Below are 21,630 nucleotides of genomic sequence, written 5' to 3' on the forward strand. Positions count from 1 at the left end.
TCAAAGGCTTTAGCATAGTCAATAAAGCAGAAATAGATGTATTTCTGGAACTCTCTTGCTTTTTCCATGATCCAGCGGATGTTGGCAATTTGGTCTCTGGTTTCTCTGCCTTTTCGAAAACCAGCTTGAACATCAGGAAGTTCACGGTTCACATATTGCTGAAGCCTGGCTTGGAGAATTTTGAGCATTACTTTACTAGCATGTGAGATGAGTGCAATTGTGCTGTAGTTTGAGCATTCTTTGGCATTGCCTTTCTTTGGGATTGGAATGAAAACTGACCTTCTCCAGTCCTGTGGCCACTGCTGAGTTTTCCAAATTTGCTAGCATATTGAGTGCAGCACTTTCACAGCATCATCCTTCAGGATTTGGAATAGCTCAACTGGAATTCCATGACCTCCACTAGCTTTGTTCGTAGTGATGCTTTCTAAGGCCCACTTGACTTCACATTCCAGGATGTCTGGCTCTAGGTCAGTGATCACACCATCATGATTATCTGGGTCGTGAAGATCTTTTTGTACAGTTCTTCTGTGTATTCTTGCCATCTCTTCTTAATATCTTCTGCTTCTGTTAGGTCCATACCATTTCTGTCCTTTATCGAGCCCATCTTTGCATGAAACATTCCTTTGGTATCTCTGATTTTCTTGAAGAGATCTCTAGTCTTTCCCATTCTGTTGTTTTCCTCTATTTCTTTGCATTGATTGCTGAAGAAGGCTTTCTTATCTCTTCTAGCTATTCTTTGGAACTCTGCATTCAGATGTTTATATCTTTCCTTTTCTCCTTTGCTTTTCGCTTCTCTTCTTTTCACAGCTATTTGTAAGGCCTCCCCAGACAGCCATTTTGCTTTTTTGCATTTCTTTTCCATGGGGATGGTCTTGATCCCTGTCTCCTGTACAGTGTCACAAACCTCTGTCCATAGTTCATCAGGCACTCTATCAGATCTAGGCCCTTAAATCTATTTCTCACTTCCACTGTATAATCATAAAGGATTTGACTTAGGTCATACCTGAATGATCTAGTGGTTTTCCCTACTTTCTTCAATTTCAGTCTGAATTTGGCAATAAGGAGTTCATGGTCTGAGCCACAGTCAGCTCCTAGTCTTGTTTTTGCTGACTGTACAGAGGTTCTCCATCTTTGGCTGCAAAGAATATAATCAGTCTGATTTCGGTGTTGACCATCTGGTGATGTCCATGTATAGAGTCTTCTCTTGTGTTGTTGGAAGAGGGTGTTTGTTATGACCAGTGCATTTTCTTGGCAAATCTCTATTAGTCTTTGCCCTGCTTCATTCCATATTCCAAGGCCAAATTTGCCTGTTACTCCAGGTGTTTCTTGACTTCCTACTTTTGCATTCCAGTCCCCTGTAATGAAAAGGACATCTTTTTTGGGTGTTAGTTCTAAAAGGTCTTGTAGGTCTTCATAGAACCGTTCAACTTCAGCTTCTTCAGCATTACTGGTTGAGGCATAGACTTGGATTACTGTGATATTGAATGGTTTGCCTTGGAAATGAACAGAGATTATTCTGTCATTTTTGAGATTGCATCCAAGTACTGCATTTCGGACTCTTGTTTCGGACCAGCCATGGTGATAGTTCTCCTTTCTCTATAATATTCCCAACACTTGAATTTATTGGGTCTATAATTTCCCCAACACTTGAATTTATTGGATTGTGAGATTTTTGCCAACCTGGTGGGTTTTACATGGTATCTCATTATGGTTTAATTTACATTTCCTGAGTACCATGAAGGTAGAGAATCTTTTCATACTTTTTAAAAATTATTTAAAAAATTTGTCATCAAATGCATTTCTTTGCTGTGCCACACAGCATGTGGGATCATAGTTCCCCAACAAGGGATCAAACCCAGGCCCCCTGCATTGGAAACTTGGAGTCTTAACCACTGGTCCACCAGGGAAGTCCTGAGAATCTTTCCATACTTCTCTTGGCCATTCATTCCCATTTCCTCTTCAGCCAAGAGCTAGCTCAAGTCTTTGTCTATTTTCTATTGGGTTGTTGGAATTTTTGTCTTTTTCATTTTTGAGGTGTTTCTTCATATATTCTGGATATTAATCCTGGTGACGTGTGTATGAAAAATATTGGTTCCAATGCACCAGGATCAACCTGAAGAAAGCTTTTGTTAGCTTGCCAGAAAATACTGAGGGACCTAAAGGCTGTTGGGAAGGGCAGGACCTGGGAGAAGGGGGAGGACTCAGGCAGAGTGGAAAAGTGAGTAAGACGCCCCCAAAACTTCTAACCCAGCAAAACATGGTTCTGGGGGAGCAGCAGCCACTCAGAGGTCCCCGCTTTTCCTGCCCATGTCTATGTGTCTGTGAAGAGAAATCACTGTGATGGCCAGTCTGCTGCCAACTCAGGCCCCGGGCACAAGACCATCCCACTTAGTAATTTCTCAGTCTCTCCCTTCAGCAAATGGAGGGACATTGATTCTAGAACTTCACCCCTTTAGTCAAGAGATTCCTCCAAGTCTCTGGGTTTTGTCATTCAGGTATGCTTCTATTCACTCATGCATCCACTCGCTCGCTCACTCACTCATTCATTCCCCAGGTGTCGATGGAGTGTCTGCTGCATGTCTGACCAGCTCTAAGCACTGGGAACAAAGCCATGAACAAAACAGAAAAGTCCCTCCTGGAGGAGCATCCATCGTAACACAGAGATGAAGGCTGACGTCAATCGGTAAAAGAAACAGTGTGACGGGGGCTGCTTGGTGCTTTGGTGAGAAAAACAGTAGGGAGATGACTGAAGGCGTGGGATGTGGTTCAGTTCAGTTCAGTTCAGTCGCTCAGTCGTGTCCGACTCCTTGCGACCCCACGAACCGCAGCATGCCAGGCCTCCCTGTCCATCACCAACTCCTGGAGCTTACTCAAACTCATGTCCATCGTGTCAGTGATGCCATCCAACCATCTCATCCTCTGTTGTCCCCTTCTCCTCCTGCCTTCAATCTTTCCCAGCATCAGGGTCTTTTCCAATGAGTCGGTTCTTCACATCAGGTGGCCAAAGTATTGGAGTTTCAGCTTCAATATCAGTCCTTCCAATGAAAATTCAGGACTGATTCCCTTTAGGATTGACTGGTTGGATCTTCTTGCAGTCCAAGTGACTCTCAAGAGTCTTCTCCAGCACCACAGTTCAAAAGCATCAATTCTTTGCACTCAGCTTTCTTTATGGTCCAACTCTCACATCCATACATGACTACTGGAAAAACCATAGCTTTGACTAGACGGACCTTTGCCAGCAAAGTATGTCTCTGTTTTTTTAATATGCTGTCTAGGTTGGTCACAGCTTTTCTTCCAAGGAGCAAACGTCTTTTAATTTCATGGCTGATGTCACCATCTGCAGTGATTTTGGAGCCCCCCAAAATAAAGTCTGTCATTGTTTCCATTGTTTCCCCATCTGTTTGCCATGAAGTGATGGAACAGGATGCCATGATATTAGTTTTCTGTTGTGGGGGTGTGGGAGGGGTATTATTTTAAAGTGGGGTGAGGGAGGCCCTCTGAGAAAGCGACAGAGAGGGAGCAGCCCTGAGAGTCTCTGGGGAGGAGCTTTCATGCGAAGACCCCGGGGTGGGCGTGGAGCTGGGTTTCAGCGTCACCAGAGAGGAGGGAGGACGGGGTCCGGGTCAGGGGAACCAGAGCCGTGAGGAGGGGCCGGGTCAGGAAGGGCCCGCGTCAAGGGAAGGACGTGGCTTCTCCTCTGTCGGTGGAGCCGCCGAGGGTTTAGAGCAGAGGGTGGCAGCGCCTGGCTCTGCGTTTCTCCTCCGGAGCCTCAGCAGCACGCGCGTCTTGGACACGACGGGCCTCCGCGGTCCCGGGTCCCAGGCCGGGCTCCAGCCAGGCTGCTGGCCGCCCGCTCCAGCCCGGGGGCTGCTGGCCCGGGGCCCCCTCTGCCCGGCCCCGCGTTCGCGGCATTTCTCACGTCCATCCGCTCCCCAGTCTGGCCCGTGTAAGGGCCTCATTACACCAACGGCTCATGAAGCATCTTTTTAAAGGTTAATGGTCACTGGCGAGGGAACAAAGGGCCGCTGCGCACCTCCGCCTCTTTGATGATGTGGAGTTTTCAATTAAGTGAAAACGGGAGGCGTGTCTCCTCACAGGTGCCTGGTCTGAGCACCAAGCAGCCAAGGCGGCCGCGGGGTGTCTCGAGGCTGGAACCGTCAGGCCGGGTGAGCCACAGGCGCTTTGCAGAGGTGACTCCCAGGCGAGGGAGGGTCAGATCACCCCGCTCCTCCGCCTGCTCCCACAGGGGAGCTCTGTGAATGGAGAGGTGGTTCTGGAGGCTTCCGCCAGCTGGCCCGGAAGCCCTGGGAGGGCAGGGTAAGGGCTGGTCTTGGGGTTCATTGAGCTGGTGCCCAGATCCTCTGGCCACGGAGAGGGGAACGGCAAGTCGGAGGTTGGAAAGGGCGGAGGCTGTGAAGCCAGGAACCGTGACAACTCAGCAAGGGGGTGGAGGGAGCACTGAGGGGTGGGTGGGGAATAGGCAGGTAGGGAGGGGGCGGCAGGCATGGCCCTAAGGGATGCTCGTCCTTGTCACCTTCTCCGCTGTGGCGTTTGGTTAGAAATATCTCATTGGGCGTTGTTGTTCAGTCACTCAGTCGTGTTGGACTCTTTTTGACCCCACGGACTGCAGCACACCAACCTTCCCTGTAGTTCACCAACCCCTGGAGTTTGAAGGTATTGATTAGGAAGGACCTTCCTCTTTCTACAATTGAGGCTCACGTGACCATCTCGTTTTACCAGAAGTATTTCACGAATAGATGTGTGAATGAACTAATGACTAGCTGGTCTGATTTTTAGCAGATGCAGAGCAAATTATGGCCACTTGACTAAGGAGAATATTCAAGAGAACTGGCTCTTTCCTCAGGACAGGGGCAGGCTATTTCCTCTAGGAGCCTCAGTTTCCCTATGCGTAAAATGGAAGATGATCTAAATGATCTTAAAGGATATCTCAAGAGATAAGCACCAGAGACTGGGCTGTGTGTCTTGCAAAGTCCTAATGGAAAGTGGGGAAAGTCCTGTTACTCCACAGGGTGAAGGACACCCACCAGGACCCTCACCTGGAGCAGGTGTGCCTTGGAATTCTTCCTTGTCTGTTTCTTCCCTCACTGGGCCTCCTGGCTCCTGCCTCCCTCTCCAACCTCAGCTTTCTACCAAGTAGGTTACAGCCACAGTGAGCATGACAGGGACTCCAAATCACAGTGGCTTCCATCAGTTTCTTTCTTTTTTGCATGAAATCCAAGCCCTTAGGGTGATTCTTCTCTGTAGTGTTCAGGGTCTCAGGCTCCTTCCACCTTGCTGCTGTGTCATCCTCAGGGTGTGGCTTTTCGCACAGGGTGGATCCTGTCCCCGTGGCCAGCCAGCAGGGAGGGGGAGAGGGGATGGATGGGCACAAGCCTTTGCTTTCCTTTAAGGGTGGGGCTCAACACCTGGGCACACAGCTCTCTTCCCCATTGGCCACAAGCCAGTCACATGACCACCCCTGACTGCAAGGGAGGCTGGGAAGTGCAGTCTCCATTCTGCCTGGCTGTGTGCCCAGGAAAAGGCTGTTACTGGGAGGGGACAGTGGACATGGGAGACCATATCCCAGTTGGCTCATGTTGCTCTGGCCTGGGGTGACCAGCTGTCCTGCTTTGCTTAGGACTGAAGTGTTTGAAGTGTTTCCTTGGACCCGGGACTTGCAGTGCTGAATCTGGGATACTTATAGGAAACCAGAGAACTTGTCCACACCGGCTTCTTTCTTCTCCTCAAAGGGGCCCAAAAGGCCTCAGGGCCTTTGCATATGCTGTTACTGTTTCCTGGAACACACTTTCCACAACTTCTTCCATTCAGAAAGGATTACTGGGTGCCGGTCTTATGTATGAGTTGCTGTTTTAAACACTGCATGCCAGGAGCAGAGTGAAAATTCCAGCCATGCTTTTAACATGACAAGGATAATTCTTTCTACTCCTCCCTGATCACTTTGGTTTCTAAATCTCTGTGGTTTAGTGGTTTTATTATCGGCAGCTCTGAAGGGAACACCTCTTTCCCTAAGGCTCTGGCTGAGGTCTTGCACAGTCTGATAAATTTTATATTAATAATAATCTGAAAGAAGAACATGTATTAAGTTCTAAGATTATGATCAAGGAAACAAGGATTTTGAAGAGATGTGTAAGCCTAATAATAGGAAATGTGGGGTGGAGAAAGTTTTCGTTAAATAGAACCACACCACCTCTTGGGTGAGTTCATTGGTACAATCTTTCTGGAGGGCAGTTTAGTATCATGTAGCAACTGCAACAAAAAATGCATAACTTTAGGCCCCAAGGTCCATTTATAGGAATTTATCCCAATGAAATAATAAGAAAAATATGCACAGTTGGATCCCTAAAGATTTCTGTAAGAGGAGAGAAGTATAACAGTCTAAATATCTGTTCGCAGGGGAGCAGAGACTTTTATCCTCTGCCCCAATACTAGAATGTACTTCAGATGAGCAAACAGAGGCACAGAGAGAGTAAGCAACTCACCCAAGGTCACACAGCAGGAAGTGACAGAGGTGGATTTGAACCAGCGAGGTGACTCCAGAACTCATGTTTTCCCCTAGTTTGCCCTGCCACCTCCTAGGCCTCAAAAAGACTTGAGAATGTCTTCCTGGGAACAATTTAGAGATTTCTCTGGGAGGCAAGAGGATGGAGCAGGACTCAGAGGTCTGGGACCCAGGTCACGGGGCCAAGAACACGCAGATCAGGTGGGAGGCCTGTGGTGGCCTAGAGGGCTGGCTGGCCCCAGGTGGCCAGGGTGGAACCAGCTCCGCCACCCCCCTCCCTGGGTTGGGGGCTGTATCCTTTCCTTCCCCACACCCAATCCTCCGAGCCTGAAGCCCAGTCCCAAGGCCTCCAAGCATAAGACCACTCAAGAAGGAAAACCTGCCCTTGTAGCTGGAATCAGGTGAAATATGGCTGTAAATCAGCCTATCAGAAACCAAAAGGCCGTGTCACAAGCACAGTTAGGGAGGCTGTCGCTGTCAGCTGAGTGGAAATGGTGGAGAGAGAGATGGCGTCTGTTCAGAGGGACGAGAGGAGGGACCGTCATGGGGGATGGAAGGGGGACAGGCCTGCCCCCAGCAGACACGTTGTCCTGCAGAGAACCGGCCCAGGATGGGGAGACTCAGACTAGTGAGGATGCAGCGCACCCCTGGCACCAAGCTGGTGAGCTGGCAGGGGCTCAGGAATGTCAGGAGCAGTCTGCGATCGTCACACCTGCCGCCCACGTGTGCCAGGAGAGAAGCCACTGCCTCTACCTCCGAGGGCCGTTGTGGGCAGGAAGCGAGGGCACGCACGGGGGGCACGGGGCACCTGCCATGGCAAAGTCAGCTGATGGTACCTGTGTGGCGGGCTCAGAGCAGCTCTTGCTGAGGACGTCACAGAGGGTAGCTGCCTGCTCCTCTGGGCGAGGGGTTGTCTGCCTGCTCCTGCGAGCCTGGTCCTGAGTGTAGGTCAGCATGGGTCCTGGATTCTTGGGAAGAGGTGGCCGGGCCCAGCTCAGGCCTCCCTTGGGGGCCTGTCCCCCATCAGTGTCTGGGGGGCTGCTCCTGGTGGGCTCAGGGCAGGCCGGGGTTCTGCCTTCTGGTCTGTGCCCCCAACCCCAGGCCCCACCTTGCCAGCTGCTGGGCAAACTCTGGAGCAGTGACCTCTCAGGGTCCAGTGGGCACAGCCCTCCTGCCCCGGCCCCGACTGCAGAAGGAGAAAGAGGGTGAACACCCCCCGCCCCCCCCCACACACATTGTAGGACAAATGGCTTCTGGCCCAACACACCCACAAGCAGATGTGTCTGGTGCTGAATTGATCGAACTGCAGGTTGTGACGCATTAGTGGGTCTTGAAATCAGTTCAGAGGGTGGAGCCCTGCACTTGAAGTCCACCCTGAAGCAAAGTAGACAAGATGCGGAGACAGCAGAGGGCGTGGTCTGCAGTGAAGGGAGGCTGCTGGGGAAACTTCTCCTCTGTTGTCACATGGACAGGGGTGAGTGTGTAGGGGCACCGTGGGAATGTGTTTCTCACTGTGGTTATTAAAATGTGCTTGACCAATGCTCACAGCCTTAGGGTCACATGACAGGTAAGTCATCCCGGGGGCCCAGGGGGTCTGGGCTCTTTTGAATCTGGGAGGAGACTGTAAAGCCTGGGAGATGCAGGTGGTGAAGAATGGGCCATGGAGATGGCACCGGGGCAGGTGCAGCTGTGAGTCCTGCCCTTCCCTCCCGGGCTAAGCGGCCCCAGCCTGTGGTCACTACTCCGCAGCCCGCATCCCGCTTTCTGCTCTTCCCAGCACCCGTCAGGTCAGATGCCACTGCCGTGTTTTCGGCTCATGTTTCTCTTCTGTCGGCCGCCCTGGAGTTGGATCCCGGTTCCCTCGTGCACCCCAGCGTGAGCCCAGGGCACAGTTGGGGCGCTCTGAGGGCTGGGAGGTCCCCTCACCTGTCTTGAGGATGTCTGGGATAGGGGTGGTCTGCGGCCCAGGGGTGAGCCCCAGAGAGCCTTTCAGCAGGGTGGGCTCCTCTTCCGAAAGTCCCTGAGTGCCCTGCTGCACCCACTGGGTGCCCCCTGCCCGGCTTCCTGCTGTGGCCCTTGTGTCACCCTTGAGGGTCCCAGCAGCCAGGCTGGGCTCTGGGGGAGCCCCTGAAACTAGAGGTGCTAGGAGCTCACGCCCCTGGGGGGCCCTGGCCTGATGGGACCACGCCCCGCCCTGCCAGCTGCCCTGCCTGTTTGTGCTGCTGGGCTGGGCTCTGTTCGTCCAAGCAAGTGACTTGCTGGAGGTGGGCATGAGCCCCGCCCTGAGAACCTCAGCCCGCCTTCTGACCGAGCTCTGGGGCCGGGCTCCACGGGCGCAGACAGGCCCTCGGCTACTCCTAGAGAAATGGGCAGAATATGCATCGCCTCCATCCTTCCCAGTCTCCCTGCCCCCCTGACCGGTATCAGGGTCGGCTGCTGGCGAAACCAAAACTGGCCCATAGGGTGGAGGCCTTGCTTCTGGTCTGTCTGCATCTGAGGGTGTGGCGTATGTATATGTATGAATGTGAATATCTTCCCTGAATTGAGGTGGATTTACAAGACAAAAAAAGTGGGTACAAACCAGCGTTAAGGGGTTTATAAGGCAGGCGGCAAGGACGCGATTCTCATCCCATCATCCATAATGGGGCGCGGGGAGGGGGCCTGCAGGACAAAATGAGGGCAGCGGGAGGGGAGGAGGGTGGACGGAGGGGAGGGGGGAGATGGGGGGATGGGTGCGTGAGAGAGACAGGACGAGAGGGTCTTGACAGGGGCGGGGCAGCTTCCTCAGCACTGGGTCAGCAGCTGCCCTGACTCAGAAGCACGAGCCGTCCATGCAGGGACCCCTCTGGGCTCTCAGTCTCTGTTAGAACAGGATAGGCGGCCAGCAGATCCTTGGGGCCATTCAGTTTTCATTCCATTTGTGTGGGGCCTGGGCACACGTGTGTGCAGACTTACACACATGCGTGCACACTCGTATATACATGCCTTCTCTCACCCCCACACACTGGCCACTCAGACACAGCAAGTCAGGTCATTAAGATTCGAGGCCCTGCTTCCGCCTCCTCGCAGAGCCCATGTGACCCCACTGATCACAGGAGACCACGGGTCCAGAGGGTGAGCCCTGGCATCAGGCCATGGCTCTCCATGGCAACCAAGCTACCTGTTTGCAAGTTTAAAAGCTCCAGGCTTACAGGAGCTCTCATGTTAATTCATGCACATCAGCTGTTCACTAGTCAGGGCTCCCACTGTTAAGTGAGGCAGCGGGGCGCACAATTGGCGTGTGTGTGTGTGTGTGTGTGTAGGGATGTGTGTGTAGGGGTGTGTGTCTGTGTGTGTAGGTGTGTGTGTGTAGGGGTGTGTGTGTGTGTAGGTGTTTGTGTGTAGGTGTGTGTGTGTGTAGGGGTGTGTGTGTGTGTGTGTGTGTGTGTGTGTAGGTGTGTGTGTGTGTGTGTGTGTGTGTGAGGGGACGTGAATCTGGTGCACAGTTAGGATGAGGGTTTGAAGGCAAAATAGCCTTACAAATACAGCCGGTAGTAATTGGATTACGGTGGTTGATTGCTTTCAAAGTACTTACCGTGGTGTATTAATATTACATCTGGTGACTTCTGGAGTGTCTCATTGATAGAATGTAGGCTGTCAGAAGAAAGAACACCGTTGCAAATCTGATCAGATCTCCCCTGAGATCTGAGAGGGGATTCACATCCAGGTATGAGATGTGGGAGAAAATCCCACCAAGTCCAAAGAGGTCGGCCGTGCAGGTGGGGGTCAGGGTGGTGGAGAACCCGGGACCCACGTGGCGGGACTCGAGGTCTGTGTCCTCGCCCTCTGGGACAGGGTGGGAGGTGGGGCTGGGGAGAAAGTGGTGGTGATGGAGAAAGCTGGAGAGAAATGGCCACGTGTGGTTCCTCTGTCTACAGCAGGTCTCAACCCGATGTCCCGCAGGTGACACAGGAGTGACGAGGGCTTGACCCAATCAGCCAGCAGCCAGCACTTCTGAAGGGATCCCACTTGCCAGACATGTTCCAAACAGGTCGCGGATATTGACTCAGCCAATCCCCCTGCCCTGAAGGGTGGGTGCTGTTACAGCTTCCCGTGGAGGGGGATACCCAGGGAGGGAGGAGACTGCAGGACACACAACCAGCAAGGGGCCTGTGGACAGAGCAGCTCAGGGGTCTGGGGGGCAGGTCCCGGGTCTCCATGTGGGGGCGAGAGGGAGGGGTGGGGACTGGGGCAAGCTGCAGAGCACGAGCCTGTCTGGAGGCCTGGACTTGGGGCTGCCACGTGCTGCCAGGGGAGGGTCTGGGCCCGGGTGGCCCCTCTCCTGAGACCTTAAGAGAATCAGATTCCCAAGGAAATCTCAAGGTTTTCGCATGTTGACAATAGATTCACGTTTTCCCAAAAACACAGGAGGGATGAACTAGACACCTTCCTGGCTGGTTTTGGTCCACGGTGTAAACTCTGACTCACAGAAAATCATTCTGGAAAGTCGTGAGCATCAGGGCATGTTGGTGCTGGGCTGGGTGGTGTGACATGAGGGCTTTTCCCCCAAGACTGAGTGGTGTTCAGGGGGCACTGCCCAGCAAGCTATGCTGCTTGGAGGGACGTCTGCTCCATCCCCCTGGGGGCCGAGGGGGGCTCTCTGCAGGGGAGGGGTGGGGCCCAGGGTTACAGGGATGCCGGGCCAGGCCCTGTCCTGAGGCAGCCCACAGTCCTGGGGTGGACACGACCTCCGCTTTCCCGGGGTTGCCCTGGCGGCTGTAAGGCCAGGTGAGGCTGGGCCTGTTTCCACGCAGCCTCCGTGCTGGGGAGACGTCATCCTGTGGGCCCTGCCCCTCCCCCAGCCTCTGGGGGAGTCCTAGGACCCCCAGGCCTGTGGGTATTTGCCTCTGTAGCTCCGCCTCCAGGCAGACCACCACCCTTCCCCTCAGGCCAGGGCAGGGTCAGGTTCAGGACATTGTCCTTCTGCCCTCTCCCTAGAGGCTGGTTGTGGGCCCCACGGAACCGTCTCCCCCTCCTGAAAGGGTCACTTTAAGAACGCCGGGGGCCAGGTTTTGGCATCTGAGGAGCTCCCTAAGCTCCCTGGGACCAAAGCGATCCTCTTTTGTCGGCTCTGATGGGGACAACTGACCCCTGTGCTTTAATCAGGAGGGGACACGCTAAGCTGTGGCCTCCTACAGGGCTGCATACACGTCCATTAAGTCGGCCCGTGCACTCTGTTGCTCCCTGCAGCCCGCGAGGCCCCCCGCCCCCGTTCCGAGGCCAAGGGGGAGCCCCCAGCCCCAGCCCTGACTCCAGAGTCCACAGTGGCCAAGAGAGAATGCCAATCAGCCCAGATTCCTGGCGGCTGCTCAATACAGCAAATTACTTCTTGCAAATTACTCCTTAAAACTGAAATCTGGGCAGGACTCTGCAAGTTCAGGGGCGTCTATTATCTGCTGCTTCCAGGCGCCCGGGCGCATCTGAGGGCAGGGTGCTCATCTGCGGGGGAAGATTCTCTGCAAACTGTGGCTGCTGCTGGGATCGGCCGGCGCCTCCTCTTCTGCTTCTCGACCCCTGATGGAAGATGGTCCTGGGCGGGAGGAGGCCTTGGCGTCCTCTTCTCCTGTGTCTCCGGGAGCCTGATGGAGTGATTCAAGCACCGTTTACACAGGCGGTGTCCCGGCTGTCCCCATCCTGAGGGGCGAGGGGCGAGGGGGAGGGGGGAGGGGCGAGGGGCGGCCGTCTGAGGCCGCGCACGGGCACAAAGGGGGCTCAGGTGTGCGGGACACGCAACGGGGCACTGTGCCCGGCCTGCTTCCCCTTGCCCCGTCTCAGTGTCTGAAGCCCCGGGGACCCCCCACCCCCTCTCTGTGTGTAATCTGCAGTTTTGGGACCCTGTAGGGCTGGGTGGAGGTGGCAGAGTACAGGTTAAATGGGGAGAATAGGGGCGGGGCAAGCACAGGGGTAATTAATTTTCCGTGAAGTGTTGCCAGGCTGCCGTTCAATTCTTCGCTATAAAAATGTAGGCACAGGTTCTAGGAAACAGATGTTCTGGTGCCGACTGGGTTTGTCTTTCATGTCCACCCTTGGCCCATCATGTTGGACATCCCGGTCTGTTAACATTGGTTTTTTGGGATCCCGTGGAACAGGCTGGACTTTCCTACCAGCAGCAATGGTGGATACATGGGCTTGGGGTCAGGTGCTGTGCTGCGGGCGTTAACCCACTTCATCCTTACAGCAGCCCCATGCCTGTAGATAAGGAGATGGGCGTAGAGAGATCTCACCCAGCTAGGAAGCGGCAGAGCTGGGATTTGGACCCAGGCAGCCCGGCACCAGAGTCTTTGCTCTTAATCACTCCTTCCAGGGGCTGCTGCTGACCGCCAGGCTGCAAGTGCAGGGACTTTGTGTGGGGGCAGTTCGAGGCCGGGTCTCCATGGGTCCTACTGGGCCCGCTGGGATGGCGGGTGGGCTGTGACTGTCTCTGCTGGGGCCCCATCCCTGACCGCTTCCATAATCCACTCCTCCTCCTCCTCCAGACTCAGGTCCGGTGTCCCCTCCTCCTTCCCTGAGTCCCTGTTCAGGTCCACCCCCCGCCCGCCGCTCCATCACTTCGGCTGGTTAAACTTCTTCCCAGTACACATCTTGTGCTCTGGAATTGTCTCCAGCGCTGCTTTGACTTCTTGCTCATTGTGTCTCCTGTTTTGAGGGCAGGGTCTGCAAGGGCAGGTCTGGGGTCATGGCTGCCTCCCCAGGGCCCGGAACTATGTGGGGCTTGATGGTGGGTCCCTTTTTCCCAATTCTCACATTTGGTCATAACTGCCTATTTTTGCAGGGTTGCACGCTCACGAAGTAACATCCACTTCTTTGCACGTGTCGCCATCAGTAACGGAATACTTGCAGGCAGCCTAGCTCGGACCTAACCCGTTTGCCATGCTTGTCAGATGGTGCCACGGGGGTGGGGTGGTTCCCCCTTGTCCTTCTCAGACGTTCTAAGACATTTTAAGAGCTAGATTTGCATGCAAACCCAGTGATTGGAAATGAATTGGGAGTTTTCAGTTGTTACAACGTGTGGGGTAGAGATCAAGATCCTTCAGTGCCCGGGACAGTCCCTTACAATGAATCGTGCTGTACAAAGTGCCAAAAATGTCCCCTGCTGAGACACTCTGACCAAGACCAGATTAGAAATGGAAAGCGTGATGAGTGTTCATCCCCGGTAAGCTTTCCTTCTTTCCAAATATTCAGTCAATAAACCTTACAGACAGGGAGGCTGGTCCCCGGGGTGGGTGGGTGGGTGGGGGACCTTGTAGAGAAGAGTCTAGTCCTGGAACAGCCAGATGAGGCTGCAGGAGCCGAAAGACCCAACAGCTCCAAGCTCCCAGTTCTGGTGGATGGAACTCGCCGGGGGCTCCAATTACTGTGGGGAGAGGGAGCCACGCTCCTTTGGGTAAACCTGTTGCGCTCAAACCCCGGAGGCCTTCCCAATTGCTCCCCGGCCACAAGGAGTATGTCCTGCCTCCCCGCACACATGTCTTGGGGCTCAGGGCTTTCTGAGAGCATCTCTCTGGGAACTCGGGGATGAAAAACATCCTTCTGCTTGCTACCAAGGGTCCTCACTCAATCGAACATCATGCGCCCAGTGGCTCTGGCCAGCCCCTTTGGTCGCCCTCCTTCTCCTCTTTCTCCACATCCAGTCCAGCAACTCAGCCATCTCCATGGCACTGCCTCTGGAAGGCACCTCGCATGGCTTCACTTTGCTTTATTTCCCGGCCTCTCCCCATCACCAGTCACCCTTGCCTCTTGGCTGCCTCGTTGGTATCCCCATTTCTACTCTGGGGGCACTCAGTAGCCAGAGGGTGGTGGCTTAGTCGCCAAGTCGTGTCTGACTCTTTTGTGACCCCACGGACTGTAGCCCACCAGACTCTTCTGTCCTTGGGATTTCTCAGGCAAGAATACTGGAGTGGGTTGCCATTTCCTCCTCCAGGGGATCTTCTCAACCCAGGGATTAGACCTGCTTCTCCTGCACTGGCAGGCGGACTCTTTACCACTGAGCCACCAGGGAAGCCTTGGAAGAGAGCAAATCACACCCTGGCTTTCTGCTGCTCGAATTGCTCTTCTGACATGTATGTTGCAATTCACTGTGGTCTCTCCCTGCCTCTGGAAGCTTTCTCTACTCTGGTCACACAGGCCTCATTCTTTCTTGGACACTCAAGCCCCCTCCCCACTCAGGGCTTTTGCTGTACTGTCCCCATCTGAAACACTACTTCCCTGGTTCTTGGCACTTCAAGCTCCTACTCATTTTTCAGGTCTCAGCTAAAAATACACCTCCTCCATGAAGCCTTCCTTGACTCCCTCGTCTGCAGAGGTCTCCATCCCCTCTTTACTGTGCAGCCCACCACACCCATCTTATTCTCTTCATAGTGTTACCAAACGAGGTTCATTTGCACAATGCCTGGCAAGTGCTGGGATTTGCAGCAAAGAAAGGGTTTATTCATAAGGCCGCCAAGGAAGGAGATCGGAGAACAAGTGTCAGACTCACCTCCCCAAAGGCTGGGGCTCAGGGTATTTATGGGATAATAGAGCTGGGAGGTCCTACGTGTGGGAGCCTGGGAAAAGGTGATTGGAATTAAGAAAAATTTATAGTTCTCATTATAGTTCTGCACAGGCATAACTAAGCTACGGATCTCTTCACGGGACACGTGTTCAGGAACAGGCACTTAGCACCATCTGAGGATGGAGTTTTCAGCTCTCTGATGTCGAAAGGTCACCAAGCGGACACTCACTCGTGCCCAATTGGAGGGTCAGGGATCCTGACCAGGCTTCCCCAGCTCAGCTAGAACTAGATGAGGCTGACTCCAAGTTCCTGGCAAGCACCTTATTGTTTCGGCTACATGCAGCTTGGAGGTCATGCCAGTCTTTTGTAGCAACAATTAAAATGGCCTTGAATAGTGAAGGCAGGTTCTGGGTGTGATGGACTGAAGTGATGACTACCCACGGTTTCCATAGCATGATGACTATCTGTCACCCCAATAGGATGTCCAGTCCCTGAAGACAGAGACCGTGCCTGCCTCATTCACGATTGCAGCATTAACAGGTTTAGTCACTATTTGGTGAATATGCGCTCAGTTGCTCAGTCATGTCCAACTCTTTGCAGCAGCATGGACGCAGCCCACCAGGCCCTTCTGTCCATGGGGTTTTCCAGGCAAGAGTACTGGACGGGTTGCCATTTTCTCCTGCAGGGGATCTTCCTGACTCAAGGATTGAACCAGCATCTCCTGTGTCCTGTGGCAGGGGGATTCTTTACCACTGGGTCACCTGGGAATCGCATTGGGTGAATGGATAGTAATAATAATCACGAATATATCCTGCGTGCTCTATGCCACCACTGTTACAACCCTTTTAAGTATGAAACTCATTTAATTCCACCAGGACTCTGGGAGAGAGGCTACAGTCGCGGTTTCCAGTGTGCCAGGCAGAGCGGACAGCAAGTGAGAAGGCCCAGAGGAGGGAACAGGCCCGGAGAATTGAGTGGCCAGAAATGAGGCCAGTGTGCATGAGGCAGAAGGAACAGGGAGAGTGGTGGGTGGTGGGGACACGGAAAGACTTCACCAACAGCAAGAAGAACAGAGTTATTACTGCAATGACAGAGGTGGGTTTTTTTAAGTCTCTATCCCCTTTGAGTCCAGCCCGGTGCACCAGAGACAATCCCGGCTTTCCAAGAGGGCTCACCTTCTCCCTTAAATCTCCATCAGCTTCGGCAAGTTGTCTGTGTGGTTGTGACTTCTCTGTTGATCATCGGCTATTGCAGATTTATTAACATATGTCCTCTTGATTGAAGAACCAGAGTGTTTTGGGGTCAAATGGGGCTGCTGACTAACCATCATTACCTTAACATATGCATTCTTTCTCATTGTTAAGGAATGTAGGCACCATACTTTCATCTTTAAAAAACAAGTAAGTAGAACTTGATTTCTCTATGGAAACAGGACCCCGAGGGAAATACATGTTTTACAGTTCCAGCATCTGGGGCAATAATTTCCACATTCCCTTTTGTTTGTATCATGCATTACACTTTGCAAAAATATTTTCTCCTGCACAAGTTTATGTGAGCTCGTTGAAATGTGTGCAAGGTATGCACATGTCACCCGTGTTGATAATTCTTTTCCTAATCGAATTAAAAAGAAAAAAGAAAGAAAATGCCTGCCAGTCCTCATCCGGGCGTATTTTCTGGAAAGCACAATTTAACTCATGCTTCTGCTCTTGCCTTGTCTCACGTTTCATTGTTTCTTTCTCCATAGTGTGTGTTTAACCCTCTACCTGGATTCTCCTTCTGCACCTTTCATTCATAAACGTGGCGGCGCGTGTCCATCACCTTCGTTCTTCTGGAAGCACTGCGCTGATTTCATTTTGGGCGAACACTCCCTCCTCTCTTCAATTCATGTGCCAGAGTTGACCCGCTGGCCTCCAGCTAGCCTCGGCAAGCACTGCATTCTCCCTCTCCCCCCTCCCCCCGCTCCCTTAGGTCAAAGTGACTCCTGATGGCAAGTGAATTTCAACGCCAGACTTGGTTTGATTTACTGGAAAGACCACCTCTCTTTTCTCAGGACTGGTTTCTGTGAGAATCTGAACCAGGCTACAGAACAGAGAGATCCTGCTTGTGCGTGAGGTCAATACAGAGGGAAACAGCCAAACCTTGGAGAGAAATGGAGTCTTAAAGACTTGGCTTGAGCTCCTGGATCCAGCCATGCCTGAAGCCATTCCGCTTAGAGCAGGTTTTCTCAACCTCAGAACTGTAGACAGTTTGGGGTTAGATACGTCTTGTTGTGAGGGGTTTTCCTGTATATTATAGGATGTTTAACAGCAGGTGCCAACAGCACCCTGCTTCCTCTCCCTCCAGTGACAGCCAAAAATGTCTCCATACATTGCCAAGTATCCCTGGAGCAGGGGGCAGATTACCTGTGTTAAGAATCATTGCCTTCGATTGCCTGTAAGTTATGTGGGTCAGTAAATGTCCTTTTATGCTAATTCCTTCCGTGTTTCTGCTTGTCTCCAAGGGGCTTTCAGCTCAAAGGAAAGCTTGACCCCTAGGATGCAGGGGGACATTTAATAAAAGGGGCTGGGTGGTGGCAATGAATGATGGGATACCTGTTGCCAAGAAGCCGGTTCTAGACTGAGCTGAGCAGTGTTCTAGTCCGCAGCTCTACTCTCAGGGGGTGAGAGAGAGCCTCAGACCTCAGCCTGCTGGTGACGAGAAAATGCCCAAGACAGCCTCCCAGGGAGAGAAGGAGGCAGTGGGGTGCAGTGGCCTGGGGGCACCTCCCACAGCCTCCCAGCCTCTCGTGTTCCAGGAGGGTCATAAGGCACTCTGCTAAGTCTGAGATGAACTGCCCTCCCAGCCTTGACTTTGAGGCATGCAAGACCCCCAGGGTGCCATGGTGTCAAGCTCCCCTGCAGCTGTTACAGAAAGGTAATGTCTGTGGGTGATTAAAGGACTGTTTTGCCACTATAATAACCAGTCCCAAACGTGTACAGGCCCTTCAATTGTCTGCAGAAATAAATGGGGGGAAAAAGTCACTGATGCAAGTAGATTCTTCCAAATATCTAAATATTTGGTATTTTGGAGGCCTGTCTTGCCTGGAAATCCTTCCCTTTCTCCCCATGGCCGATGTTTCAACTGAGAGACCCTAACCCAAGGAATGTTCTGGCATTCCATTGGTTTAAATTGGAATGAAGCTGGCAGTGTGATGGTGGTCCCGTCTCAGCTCAAGAGAACGGAGAGAGAGAGAGAAGAAAAGAAAAGGCAGGAAATGCAAGAGGTGGGCAGGTGAGGCACTGATCCCTGCTGTTTAGGAAGGAGCAGGAGACCGGAGCCTGGGCCCGCCTTAGACTCAAATCTCCTTTTTTTCTAGGGGAGACCCCAATTTGCCACCATCTTTGCTGAGGGCACGATTGAGGCCCCAAAACTTCTGTCCTTTGCTGGGAACTCCTACACTCACTGCTTCCTTGATCTTGAAATGAATTCAGGGTTAGGATGGAGGTAAGGCAGGTGAAGCACAAAAAGCTAGGGTAGTCAAGATAAATATGATTTTAATGCAATATTAAAAAATAAAAATCGATATCCCCCAAATCCTTAAGGAACAAAACACCAAATTTTAAAATAAAGACTGGATCTGTTGTTTTACTAGGAATTAAAATTTGAGATGTCTGCCTTAAATTTCCTGGTTGCTCCACTAATCTTCTTTTTAAGTATTAGAATGAGAACCGTGGCTTCTTAAACGAACAGGCAAAAAAACCTTCAGAATCCAATTTATATCAGAAACAAACCTGTGATTTCTTTCCCAGAAAACGAACCAGATTTTCACAATATTTTATGAGCTGAATAGATATTATGTCTGAGTTGATGAAAATGCCCAATAGAGTTCGTTGACAACAAGAACAATCAAAATAATCCAACCTTAATCCCAATTGCAAATCTTTTAGGGTTTATAAATCTAACCACCAAAATTCTTGCAGTCAACTCAGGATCCTCACTTCCTTGGGCCCAAAGGACCCTCCCCGTATCTTCTGACACATTTCAGAAGTGAGGAGTGCTTCTCAGGTTTGCAGAAACCCAGGAAGAAAACTCATTTTCTGATCTGAACGGAGGTGAAAGGCATATCTTAACAGTGCATTTCAAATGCATTGACGTTCATCACAGAAGCATCTACAGTTCGTACATTATTTAGAAAGCTGCAGGAGAGGGAATAATAAATGCAGAATATGCGAGCGATTCATTTTGATTTCTCAAAAATGCAACCCAGCCAGAGAGAGCTTCACAAAAGATCTGAAGCCAAAATAAAATCTCTGCTGTTAGCAAAGTCAAGGCACTAAAGAGACAGACAATGAAGCAAAAAAAAAAAAACAACCCAAAAACGAAACAACAAACCCCCCGAAATTTGACCTGAAAAAAAAAAAATCGAGCATTTAAGTTTTTTAAAAGGTGGAGGAGATGCCATCCAAGGGGGTCTGAGGGTAAGGAAACTGTTGTGAAAAACGGGAATTCTGTGCCCGGAGCTGCTCGCAGCTCTGATCCTGGAGTGTGAAATTAGCGAATGAAGGCAGATTTCACAGGCACTTCCGAGGAGCGTGTTGGTGGATTTGTGACGGGGCCGCTCCGCCAAGTCCTGCCCACTTGCAAGCTGCTGTCATGATTCATGCAAAGCACAGATAATCCTGAGTGTCTGGAGCGCTTTGCATTTATATTGAACGCAGCCTCTCTCCTTCCCACGGAGCAAGTCTAGTGCCGAGTGCAGGCGGGTGAAGGGTGGCAGGGAGCACCTACCAGACCGGCATTCTCACGGAACTCCTATGCATTCTATCAAGAAAAAAACCTATCCAGACCTAGACACTGTCATCCTGAGTGAAGTAAGTCAGATAGAGAAGGAGAAATATCATATGACATCCCTTAAAGGAGGAATCTAAAAAGAAATGATACAAATGAACTTACAAATCAGAAAGAGACTCATGGACTTAGAGAATGCTAGGGGCCGAGATAGGGTGGAGATGGAATGCGGGGAAGGGGCAGTTAGGGAGTTTGGGATGGATATGTACACACCGCTATATTTAAAATGGATAACCAACAAGGATCTACTGTTGGAATTCTGCTCAATGTTATGTGGCAGCCTGGATGGGAGGGGAGTTTGGGGGAGAATGTATACATGGATATGTATGGCTGAGACCCTTCACTGTTCCCCTGAAACTATCTGTATAGTCAAAGCTATGGTTTTTCCAGTAGTCATGTATGAATGTGAGAGTTGGGCCATAAAGAAGGCTGAGCCCTGAAGAATTGATGCTTTAGAACCATGGTGCTGGAGAGTCCCTGGGACAGCAAGGAGATCAAACCAGTCAATCCTGAAGAAAATCAACCCTGAATATTCATTGAAAGGATTGATGCTGAAGCTGAAGCTCCAATACTTTGGCCACCTGATGCAAAGAGCTGACTCATTTGAAAAGACCCTGATGCTGGGAAAGATTGAAGGCAGGAGGATAAGGGGACGACAGAGGATGAGCAGGTTGGATGGCATCACTGACTCAATGGACATGAGTCTGAATAAACTCTGGGAGATGGTGAAGGACAAGGAAGCCTGGCGTGCTGCAGTCCATGGGGTTGCCAGAGTCAGACACAACTTAGCAACTGAACAACAACAACCCAATACAAAATAAAAAGTTGTTTTTTTTAAAGAAAAAAAAAAACCATCCGGACAGATTTCATTCAGTAGAAATGTTGCGAAAATGTATAGTAAATAGGAGTGTGGTTAAAAAGTGTTAAACCTTAAAATATCTCCCAGGGCAACAAGGACTTCTGAGTCTGGGTTTCAGGTCTGAGACAATGGATGACTCTATCAGAGTCCCCCTCCCCACCCCACCCTTCCAAAACCACCTCTGAAGGTTCTGCTCGGCCATGAAAGCTTTTAAAGAGAAACAGAAAGTAATCTCCGTCCTTGAGGTGGGGGCAGAGTCGCTTTGATCCCCCCACTGCGTGCAGTCTTGTCAGCTCCTCGTGGTCTTCCTCTGGATGCTATCTTGTTCACACAGTTTGTTCAGGAGATTACTGAAGGGGAGGCCAGGGAAGAGGTCTGCTCACATGCTAATGACCTAGTCTTCATTTCTACTGCTTTGATCTGTGGAGAGAACCGACAAGTTAGGCAAAGTATTGTGAGATTCAAAGATCCAGAAGGTGTGCTTGGGCTGGAGATAAGTAGAGCACAGGAGAGCCTGGCTTAAAAGTTAGTTTGCTGTTGTTGTTTTTGTTCAATCTCCAAGTCATGTCTAACTCTTTTCAAACCTGTGAACTGCAGCACACCAGGCTCCCCTGCCCTTCACTATCTCCTCAAGTTTGCTCAAACTCATGTGTTGGTGATGCTATCTAACCATCTCATCCTCTGCCGCCCTCTCCTCCTAAAAGTTGGTGACAATATAGTTTTATTAAAGTGACAAATGCTTCTTGCTGAGGGTGCTTTCCTGCAAAGAGCTGCTTTCATGGACTGTTTTATTCACTTTTGGGCATGTTATGTTTTCTAAATAAAGCCCAACATCAGTTATTAGGAAATCAGTCCCCTTTCAAATGAAAAATTCTCTCTTTCACAGCCTTCTTG

At 51.4% G+C, this 21,630-nt stretch overlaps 1 long non-coding RNA gene across 1 annotated transcript; it reads left to right on the plus strand.

The window, feature by feature from the left end:
* The first annotated feature begins 9,662 nt into the window (after window positions 1-9,662).
* Window positions 9,663-20,742, plus strand: LOC133259850 (uncharacterized). Its single transcript, XR_009740536.1, has 3 exons — window positions 9,663-9,916; window positions 9,955-10,226; window positions 15,926-20,742. It is a non-coding gene; the product is annotated as an uncharacterized LOC133259850 (long non-coding RNA).
* The last annotated feature ends 888 nt before the right edge of the window (window positions 20,743-21,630 follow it).

This window comes from Bos javanicus, chromosome 13, assembly GCF_032452875.1.
Source record: "Bos javanicus breed banteng chromosome 13, ARS-OSU_banteng_1.0, whole genome shotgun sequence".
Taxonomy (NCBI): domain Eukaryota; kingdom Metazoa; phylum Chordata; class Mammalia; order Artiodactyla; family Bovidae; genus Bos; species Bos javanicus.